We start from the raw sequence: 9,905 nt of genomic DNA, 5'->3' as shown, positions 1-9,905 counted from the left end.
AATTTAACCCTCCAACCCCTCTCTCGGATTGGCTCCTCCAGACCGACCAACTCTAGGGGCCATTCCGCACTAGTTCAAAATAGCACAATGGTTACAAATTGAAATCGCTACTGTTTTGCTGTTATGCACAATGTCGTTGACAATCTGCAACACTCCTTCGTTGTAGCACTTTCAGGGAAATCCCAAAAAAGTGGATTCACCCTCCGAAAAGCGCTACACTCTTGCAACCAATCTGCAACACTAGCGGGAAAGTTCTGTGCATTACCATTGTTGCGGTTTCTGCAAAGTCCCTCCCCCTAGTTCTCTCCTCTGATCTTCCGGCAAAGTGATCGCCTTTTTTTTTTCTCGGAGCGAGCAGAGATCAACGCACCGGCGAGCCTTCGTTTACACAGCGAGGCTTCCCTGGCTGCAGTCCCTCCCCAGAGCTGTTTTAAGTCACCAAGCAACACATAGCCCCGTTTGCTGGTTTATTTTCCCTTTATTTTTCACTCAATTTTCAGCCGAAAATCGCACCCGTGCGGGGGGGGGGGGTTCACTCAGGGGGAGCGTGGCAACGATGAAACAGCAGCTCAAACACCACCTGCTAGCTAGATGGGTCTCTCTGTTGCAACGAATCAACGCAGATTCGTTGCAACGTGTGTGATTTTTTTTTAAAACCTTTCTTAAAGGGAAGGGGGCTTTTTGGGAGCATGATAACGGCCGCCCATTGGCTGCTTGACAGCCAGGAGCGGGACAAAGCTCGGCAAAATCACTTCCTGGCTAGCGATTTTTGCCGAGACGGAAAACCTGTGGGAAACGATAGAAACGCAACTGGATTCCACTACAAAGGCAGGTATGCATAACGACCCATTCCACTATTTAAAATGACGTTTTTTCGTTCTGCAACCAATTTGCTACATAGATCCTGGTGCGGAATGGCCCTAGGGATGCACTAGCAGAAGGAGAAATTGGAATATCGTCCCCCTTCTAGAGCACTGTCCTGTCTGGGTAGTTTAGATGGGCTGACTGGGTATGTTGGGCAGGTTAAAATTTTTGACTGGCTGCTGATTTTATGGATGTTAAAGGTAAAGGTAAAGGTATCCCCTGTGCAAGCACCGAGTCATGTCTGACCCTTGGGGTGACGCCCTCTAGCGTTTTCATGGCAGACTCAATACGGGGTGGTTTGCCAGTGCCTTCCCCAGTCATTACCGTTTACCCCCCAGCAAGCTGGGTACTCATTTTACCAACCTCGGAAGGATGGAAGGCTGAGTCAACCTTGAGCCGGCTGCTGGGATTGAACTCCCAGCCTTATGGGCAAAGCTTTCAGACGGCTGCCTTACCACTCTGCGCCACAAGAGGCTCATTTATGGATGTTACAAATAAAATAATCTTTTTCCTCTTCCTCCTCCACTTCTTCTTCTTTTTCTTCTACATATACTCAATTTTATTTATACAAAATGCCTTGAGTGAAAAACAAACAATACGAGGAAATACTGCTGATCAGCTCCCACGCAAGCTTAGCATTGTCTCCCACATATTTTTCAGCCCTGTCCTGTTTCTTTGCAAAGCGCATGTCCCTCAGGAACCCTTCAGAGATTCGTATCTATGTGTCCTGGGCTTGTTAAAGCCATTTCTCTGCCACCTGCAAGACTGGTTGGGAGAGGAGTGGTTCTTGGACGTAGCTTAAACCTCCACCTCCACTGCCGCTTGGAGTACAGCCATAGCAAGCACTAGGGGATTTGGAATGGTCACCGCCATAAGGGTTTTTTAATGAGTATTTTAATGGGACCATATTGTATGTTTTCTTGGGGGTTTTAGCATGGCCCGCAATGAGCCAGTTTGCTGGGAGCAGTGGGATATAAATAGAAACATAAATAAATAAATAAACAAACAAACAAATAAATAAACAAATAAATAAATTACTGAAGAAGAAGAAGAGTTGGTTCTTATATGCCGCTTTTCTCTACCCGAAGGAGGCTCAAAGCGGCTTATAGTTGCCTTCCCTTTCCTCTCCCCACAACAGACACCCTGTGAGGTGGGTGAGGCTGAGAGAGCCCTGATATTACTGAAGAAGAAGGAGAGTTGGTTCTTATATGCCACTTTTCTTTACCCAAAGGAGTCTCAAAGCAGCTTCCAATTGCCTTCCCTTTCCTCCCCCCAAAACAGACACCCTGTGGGGTGGGTGAGGCTGAGAGAGCCCTGATATTACTGAAGAAGAAGAAGAAGAGTTGGTTCTTATATGCCGCTTTTCCCTACCCGAAGGAGTCTCAAAGCGGCTTATAGTTGCCTTCCCTTTCCTCTCCCCACAACAGACACCCTGTGAGGGAAGTGAGGCTGAGAGAGCCCCGATATTCCTGCTCCGTCAGAATCAGTGCTGTGACTGGCTCAAGGTCACCCAGCTGGCTGCATGTGGAGTAGTGGGGAATCAAACCCGGCTCACCAGATTAGAAGTCTGCGCTCCTTACCACGACACCAAGCTGGCTATTGTTGTTGTTGTTGTTGTTGTTGTTGTTATTCATCATCATCAAATAATTAAAAAATAAAAATAAATAAATAAAAATAGGAGGGGAAAGCCTATTATTTAAAAGAAAGGTTCCCCCCACACACACACACACCAAAAAAACAAAAAACAAAAACAAAGTGTCAGGAACATGGTTAACTTCACAAAAGTGAGATGGGTTGTGAAATCCCCTTTGCCCGATCCAAACAGAAGAAGGGCATGCAGTTTGCCTTGAGCAGATGGGCAATCCTGCTCATCCCATCTGTTTTGGCCCTTGAACTGAACACTGCTTCATCAGTCGCCCTCCGTCCTCTGCTCTGTCCTCTCAGGGTTTCAGATTTCAGGTGGCACAGGCAAAGGGTCCTTCAGGAAGCGCCAGGTATGCAGAGAATCCCCATCTTAAGCCTCAGAGGTGGAAGCAACCTTCTCCCGTACAGGAAGCGCCAGGTATGCAGAATCAGCCCCTCCTTCTCCTTCCTGCCTAAATATTTGAACACCTATCATGTAGCCCCCCCCCCCAGGGCTTCATCACACCACCGGCTCCTTTGGCTTGCTTTCCAGTTGTAGTTTGAGCCACCTGCTTTCCCCGCTTGTCCTCGGTTGGATTGGCAGAGGAGGGCCTGCTACGATGTTCGATGTTCGGCTCTTGCTTCCCAGTACTTAAGAAGGGGGCTGCTTCTAAAACCGCCTCCCCAGAGATGACAGTGACCTTCTGCTGACCACTGTGGGCTTGTTTATATGTTTGGAGCTCATGCAATCGCAAGCCAGTGGTGCCTGGGTGTTGAGGGGAGCTCCTAGGAGGGGCAGAGACAGGTGAAGAGGACAGCTGCTCCCAAACTGAAATATCTCACAAAAGAAGACAAGAGAGGGTGGAGGGAACCTCGATGGCTGCCATTGTTCTCATCCTGCCTTTCTGATGCTGAATGAGGTGAAAGACAGTTTGTTTAGTCACAGAGTAGGTGAAACCCTCCGCCCAGTCCCACCCCAGCTGAGCTCTCATTCTCAGAGGGGAGGGGAGGCGGTGTGGTACAGTCCTGCCTTGTCACAGCACAGAAGCTTAGCAGCACAATACAGGCCCGTGGGTGGGGGGAAACAGTAAGAGCTGTTGTCTTGTACGGTTTCCTAAAAATGTTCTTGTTTGTTGCTTCACCCGAATGCAGAAATGTGCATTGGCTAAATACCACAAAGAGCATTGTGATACAATTGTACATATGGGGAAGGCTTATCAGCAGCAGCTTTGAGACCCCTTCGGGCAGTGAAAAGTGGGGTATAAAAACAACTCTTCCTCTTCTTCTTCTCCTGTCATGTGTTATCAACGGGCACCCATGCCAGTAATGTAAAGAAAGAGTAACCCAAATAACTAGTTGCATCGGTGGAACACATATCTGTGGCAGGCTGAGTGTAGGAGTGATGGTTAGACATTTTCCTAGCTATACCAGATTTCAGAAGGAGATAAATTCCGCAGATACATTATTGACTACTTATTGTTATCCTGGCCATTAGGTTCAGCTTGCTTTGCTGTCGATGCATTCTGAAAACCACAAGGATATCTCACTAACAGCAGCAATGGCTGTATCTGTAATATCCTGCAAAACGGAGCTCCTCCACCAGGTCTATGGTTGAGGCCGGTGCAGCAAGGAAGAGCTATATGGGCCCCCTTCCAGGATACAGCAGTGTGAATGGCAGCTTGCGGGTTCCATCTGCACCCTCTTCCCACCCGTCAAGGAGTTTATATTGGGGGGGGGGGGACGAGATTTAAGGGTGGAGTTTCTCCGTCAAATCTTTTTGTTTTATGACTGGTTGAGTTGTGTTATGTTTTATGTCCAGAGTTTTTAATAGGGGTTTTATTGGATTTTCTTGTTAGTTGCTGGAGTTCCTAAATAAAAAGAGCTCTTCTGAAGAACTGGAGTCTCTGATCACTGAACCTGCAGACTTAACAATTATACTGGACAATTGTAACCCATCATGAACTGTTTGTGAGTGGCAGGTAATAAATCTAAATAATAATAATTTATTTACCCCACCTTTCTACCAAGGAGCTCTGCACTACCCCTTATATCAGGGGTAGTCAACTTGTGGACCTCCAGATGTCCATGGACTACAATTCTCATGGGAATTGTAGTCCATGGACATCTGGAGGACCATAGGTTGACTACCCCTGCCTTACATAATAACCCCGGGGGGGGGGGGGTTGTACAGAGAGATTGAAACTGGCCCAAAGTCAGCCAATAATAGGTTAGCTAGGTTGTTCATTGAGTTTTAGGAAAATGCTAGAGCATTGCCCCAAGGTGGTCACTTCTGGGTTTGTGCAGGAAATGATGTTGGTGTACCGATGGTTTCATCGTAGCCGTGTTCGTTTGGCAACCCTACCGAGTAAGCTAAGTGGGGATTTGAACCTGGGCCTCCCCAATCTATGCTCCTCCTCGTAACCACAGCACTAGATTAATTCTAGAGATCCCCAGGACAGAGATTCTGATGCAAACCAGGGACTTTGAGCACAATTTAGGCGCTACTAAATTCTCCCATTGCTTAAAACCAGAGAACTTAATCAGACACACTGAATTTGTGTCCTGTCTTTGATCCAAGTTGTCATTCAATAGTCAGCTCACACAAGTTACAATTAAATGACGTTAAAATCCAGTGTAAATATTTGTTTTTAGGTTGCCACCTGTCTTCCGCACAATGGAACAATTGGACAGGCTTCTTGTGTTTGAGGGCTGAGCGATTTCATTGGAACAGGCTGAAAGAAGAGACAAGTCCAGGCAGACAAGACCATCCTGTGGTACTTTGCGCTCACAGATATATAACAACATAATGCTTCTGTGGTTCGGTGGAATAGGCTTGCTCTGGCCTGTGGGCCCTGTTTCACCCAGCCCAATTCCTGGAGAGGCTTTTCTTTCTCCCTTGGATTACCCACCAGCATCACATGACCTTCATAAGGAATCACCCACTGGGAGGCTCAGAACTCCCAACTTTCCTTCCCAGTTCAGAGGCCTTGCCTCTATGTCTCCTACTTTCCAGGATGTGGTCACCACAGGGACAATTTGTACACCCCTGCTGTCCTTCCCCCTGGCACTCTTTTTACAGTACTGTGTCTGAGACAGGGGAGGTCTATGTGGTCTAGAGAACTACTACCAGCATCAAAAGTTATAAAGTGTTTATGAAAAAAATATAAGAAAAGGTTCACAAACATACTTTTAGCACAGCACCAGCCCGAGCAAGGGATTCAACAGAAAAGTTTAACATGCAGTTCCTCTGTTCCTGTCTCTATATATGCCTTATCATATGTTGAAAAATAGGACAGGATCGTTAGGTTAGGATGTTATAGATCTCAACACTTGCAACTTTCTGCAATACAGATCAGCACATGGTCAGTGGTTGCCTCCTGCAGACCATTGTTCAGAGCAGGTGTAGTCAAACTGCGGCCCTCCAGAAGTTCATGGACTACAATTCCCAAGAGCCCCTATAGAATCATAGAATCATAGAGTTGGAAGGGGCCATACAGGCCATCTAGTCCAACCCCCTGCTCAACGCAGGATCAGCCCTAAGCATCCTAAAGCATCCAAGAAAAGTGAGTATCCAACCTTTGCTTGAAGGCTGCCAGTGAGGGGGAGCTCACCACCTCCTTAGGCAGCCTATTCCACTGCTGAACTACTCTGACTGTGAAAAGATTTTTCCTGATATCTAGCCTATATCGTTGTATCGTTGTCCATTGACATCTGGAGGGCCACAGTTTGACTACCCCTGGTTTAGAGCTCTGTCTGCTCTGATGGATTCAGCACAAAACAGACATTCCTGTTTGCTTCAAGGAGTTTTATCTTCTCCCTTTCTCCTCCCATTGACCCAATCAAGCCAGGTCAAGGAAGCTTCTTCTGGAAATCTTTCTAGTCTTAATTCCTTCAAACCTCTGTTTTCTGGAATGGTAGAGGAGGAATTGGTTCTAGCTGGACCAATTAGCTTTCTATGAAGGTGGGCGGAGGTAACTTTGTTAACCAATTGATGAGGAAGGTGTTTGGGTCCCCATTTGATTGTTCCATTGTATTTGACTGGTTTGGGTCCTGACCAGACTCATAAGTATTAGACCAATGGCCCTAGACCAATACTTTGTCCTCTGTGATGATAGCAGCTTTCTAGAGTCTCGGCCAGGAGAAGTTATTTTCTTAGCTCCTGAAATCCTGTACCTGAAGATGCAATCAATTGAACCTATGGACCTTCTGCTTGGAGAGAAGGTGCAAATCTCTGGCTACACCTAACTTAGTCTTGCCTCCTCTGACTGTCTCAGGCAGGGAAAGGGCTTAGCCAACCTCTGGAGATTGACCCAAGGACCATTTGCCTGCAAAGCACATGTTTTGCCACATCTGCAGAGGCAAAGTCTCATTCCAGAAATAATTTTAGAAATTTTAGAACTTCATTTTTTCCTAGGTGGAATTTAGGAGGAAAAGAGTTCTAGAATGAAAAAGGCATGGAACGAAGGATTCATTACTCTCTACTATGCTTATATATGATACACAGATTGGAGGTCAAGTGACCAAGAATCACTTTGAAAAACAATGACTCCTATTTAATGTGGCTCGGACACAATTAGTTTCAGAATGCGCCTTTAAGGAAAGATTTACCATAAGAAGATTTAAGAGATTTCCTCCTCATGTCCCTCATTCACAGTGATCTGTTTATGTTCATAATGTTTGCCATAAACGTTTATTGCGGCAGGAACAACTGCAATTTAAAAAAAGTTCCACATAGCTGGTTCCTGTTTATCTTTCAGAAACAGGCCTTGTCATAATAGCATCTGGCAAATGCTGGAATTGGTTTTTAAACATGTTGGCTAAAAGAGTGTAAAAGTAACCTCATAAAAACAGAAACATTCTGGGCACAACTACAAAACTTAAAATTTCAAACTCACAGTTCCCCCCCCTCCCCAATCCCTCAACGTACTGTATATACTCATGTACAAGTCGAGTTTTTCAGCACAGTATCACACTGAAAAAGTGCTCCTCAGCTTATCCGTGGGTATATATGGTCACTGAAATAAAAGCAATTGTTACAATGCTTCTGCAAGCCTCCTGCCAGCTGAAGCTTGCTCGCTCTGGCTGCTTGTAGGACAGCAACGGTTTGACTGAAGGACTCTGATCTTTTTTTTCCCTTTTGCCTTCACTTTTCCAAACTATTCTTTTGGTTTCTGTGGGTGGGGTGGGGTGGGTTTTGGGGGTGCTTTGGGAATTACTGTTTCTCCTAGTGTTTCTTTCTTCTTTTATCTGAGGGGCAACATTGTTTGCCTTTTCTTCTTGGGGTTGTGTTTCTTTTAAAAGTTGATTTTTACAGTTCTTTCTTTCAGTGTTGAGTTTTACAGTTCTTTATTTCAGTATTTTGTTCGGGGGGGCACTGTAGCTGTAGTTAGAGTAGTCCACTCTCCCAGTTTGGTAGCTGTTGTACCTATTCCACTGCTGAACTACTCTGACTGTGAATTTTTTCCCCCTGATATCTAGCCTATATCGTTGTACTTGTAGTTTAAACCTATTACTGCGTGTCCTCTCCTCTGCAGCCAATGGGAACAGCATCCTGCCGTCCTCCAAATGACAACCTTTCAAATACTTAAAGAGGGCTATCATGTCTCCTCTCAACCTCCTTTTCTCCAGGCTGAACATTCCCAAGTCCCTCAGCCTATCTTCATAGGGCTTGGTCCCTTGGCCCCAGATCATCTTCGTCGCTCTCCTCTGTACGCTTTCAATTTTATCGACGTCCTTCTTGAAGTGAGGCCTCCAGAACTGCACACAATACTCCAGGTGTGGTCTGACCAGTGCCGTATACAATGGGACTATGACATCTTGTGATTTTGATGTGATGCCCCTGTTGATACAGCCCAAAATGGCATTCGCCTTTTTTACCGCTGCATCACACTGCCTGCTCATGTTTAGTTTACAATCCACAAGTACCCCAAGGTCTCGTTCACACACAGTGCTACCTAGAAGCGTATCCCCCATCCAGTAGGCATGCTTTTCATTTTTCTGACCCAGATGCAGAACTTTACACTTATCTTTATTAAATTGCATCTTGTTCTCATTTGCCCATTTTCCCATTGTGTTCAGATCTCGTTGAACTCTTGTCTCTATCTTCTGGAGTATTTGCCAGTCCTCCCAATTTGGTGTCATCTGCAAACTTGATGAGTAGTTCCTCCACCCCCTCATCTAGATCATTAATAAATATGTTAAAAAGTACCGGACCAAGCCCTGAGCCCTGAGGTACCCCGATACTCACCTCCCTCCAGTCTGATGAAACACCATTGACGACAACTCTTTGAGTGCGGTTCTCTAACCAATTCCCTATCCACGTAACTGTCTGAAAATCCAGATTGCAGTCCTTCAACTTATCCATCAGAACATCATGGGAAACCTTGTCAAAAGCTTTACTAAAATCCAAGTAAACAACATCAACCGAATTTCCACAATCCAACAAACCTGTCACTTGGTCAAAAAAGGAAACCAGGTTGGTCTGACAGGACCTGTTGGAGACAAATCCATGCTGACTTCCTTGGATCACCAAATTGTCCTCCAGATGTTTGCAGATCGCTCCCTTTAATATCTGCTCCATTATCTTCCCCACAACAGAGGTCAGACTCACTGGTCTGTAGTTTCCCAGGTCATCCTTCCTCCCTTTTTTGAAGATCGGAATAACGTTTGCTCTCTTCCAGTCCTCCAGGACATCTCCAGTCCTTAAAGAGGTTCCGAAGATGATGGACAAGGGCTGTGCAAGTTCTCTGGAAAGTTCTTTGAGCGCTCTCGGGTGCATTTCATCTGGACCAGGGGATTTGAACTCATCCAGTGCAACTAAATCCAGTGCAGATGTGGATGCAGTTGCTGAGTCTGATTCGCAGAATGTGTTGTTTCTGTCATATTGCATTCGAGTTCTCTATGAACCACCCTGAGCCGCAAGGGACGGGGGGTACATAAATAAATAATAATAATAATAATAAAAACATTCCATCTTAGCACAAAGTTCTGAGCATGCGCAGGTGGCCACAGCTTTTGATTCCTTCAGTTTTTATTTTTATAAAATCTTTTTATTCCTCATGTATGTGCACTTGGAGAATTCATTCATTCATTCATTCATTCATTCATTCATTCATTCATTCATTCATATTTGGATTTATATACCGCCATTCCCGGGTGGGCTTACGGCGGTTTACAGATAGTAAAAGAATAAAAACACAATAAAATCCCATAGTGTTCTTAATAATATTACTACTATTACTATTATTATTACTTGGTAGGCGAAAATCCCCCATCTTATCCCTTCGTACAACCAGGGAATCTTTGTTATTCTGCTGGTGGGAGTGAGGCATCAAATCAAACAGATGGACACAGGGCAATCCAGGATCAAGTACTAACATCTTGCGGAAAAGAGAAATGCAACGTACCTGATGGTTCAT

General features: G+C 45.2%; 1 long non-coding RNA gene across 2 annotated transcripts in view; it reads left to right on the top strand.

The window, feature by feature from the left end:
* Positions 1 to 9,905, top strand: part of LOC143834839 (uncharacterized) — a 55,477-nt gene that overhangs the window by 2,663 nt on the left and 42,909 nt on the right. For both annotated transcript variants that reach the window (XR_013229910.1, XR_013229909.1), the window contains exons 2-3: positions 4,344 to 4,466; positions 5,140 to 5,261. This is a non-coding gene — a long non-coding RNA (uncharacterized LOC143834839). The remainder of the gene's footprint in view (positions 1 to 4,343; positions 4,467 to 5,139; positions 5,262 to 9,905) is intronic.

This window comes from Paroedura picta, chromosome 4 (assembly GCF_049243985.1).
Source record: "Paroedura picta isolate Pp20150507F chromosome 4, Ppicta_v3.0, whole genome shotgun sequence".
Taxonomy (NCBI): domain Eukaryota; kingdom Metazoa; phylum Chordata; class Lepidosauria; order Squamata; family Gekkonidae; genus Paroedura; species Paroedura picta.
Note: the sequence above shows the minus strand (reverse complement) of the source record. Positions and strands in the feature narration are given on the sequence as shown.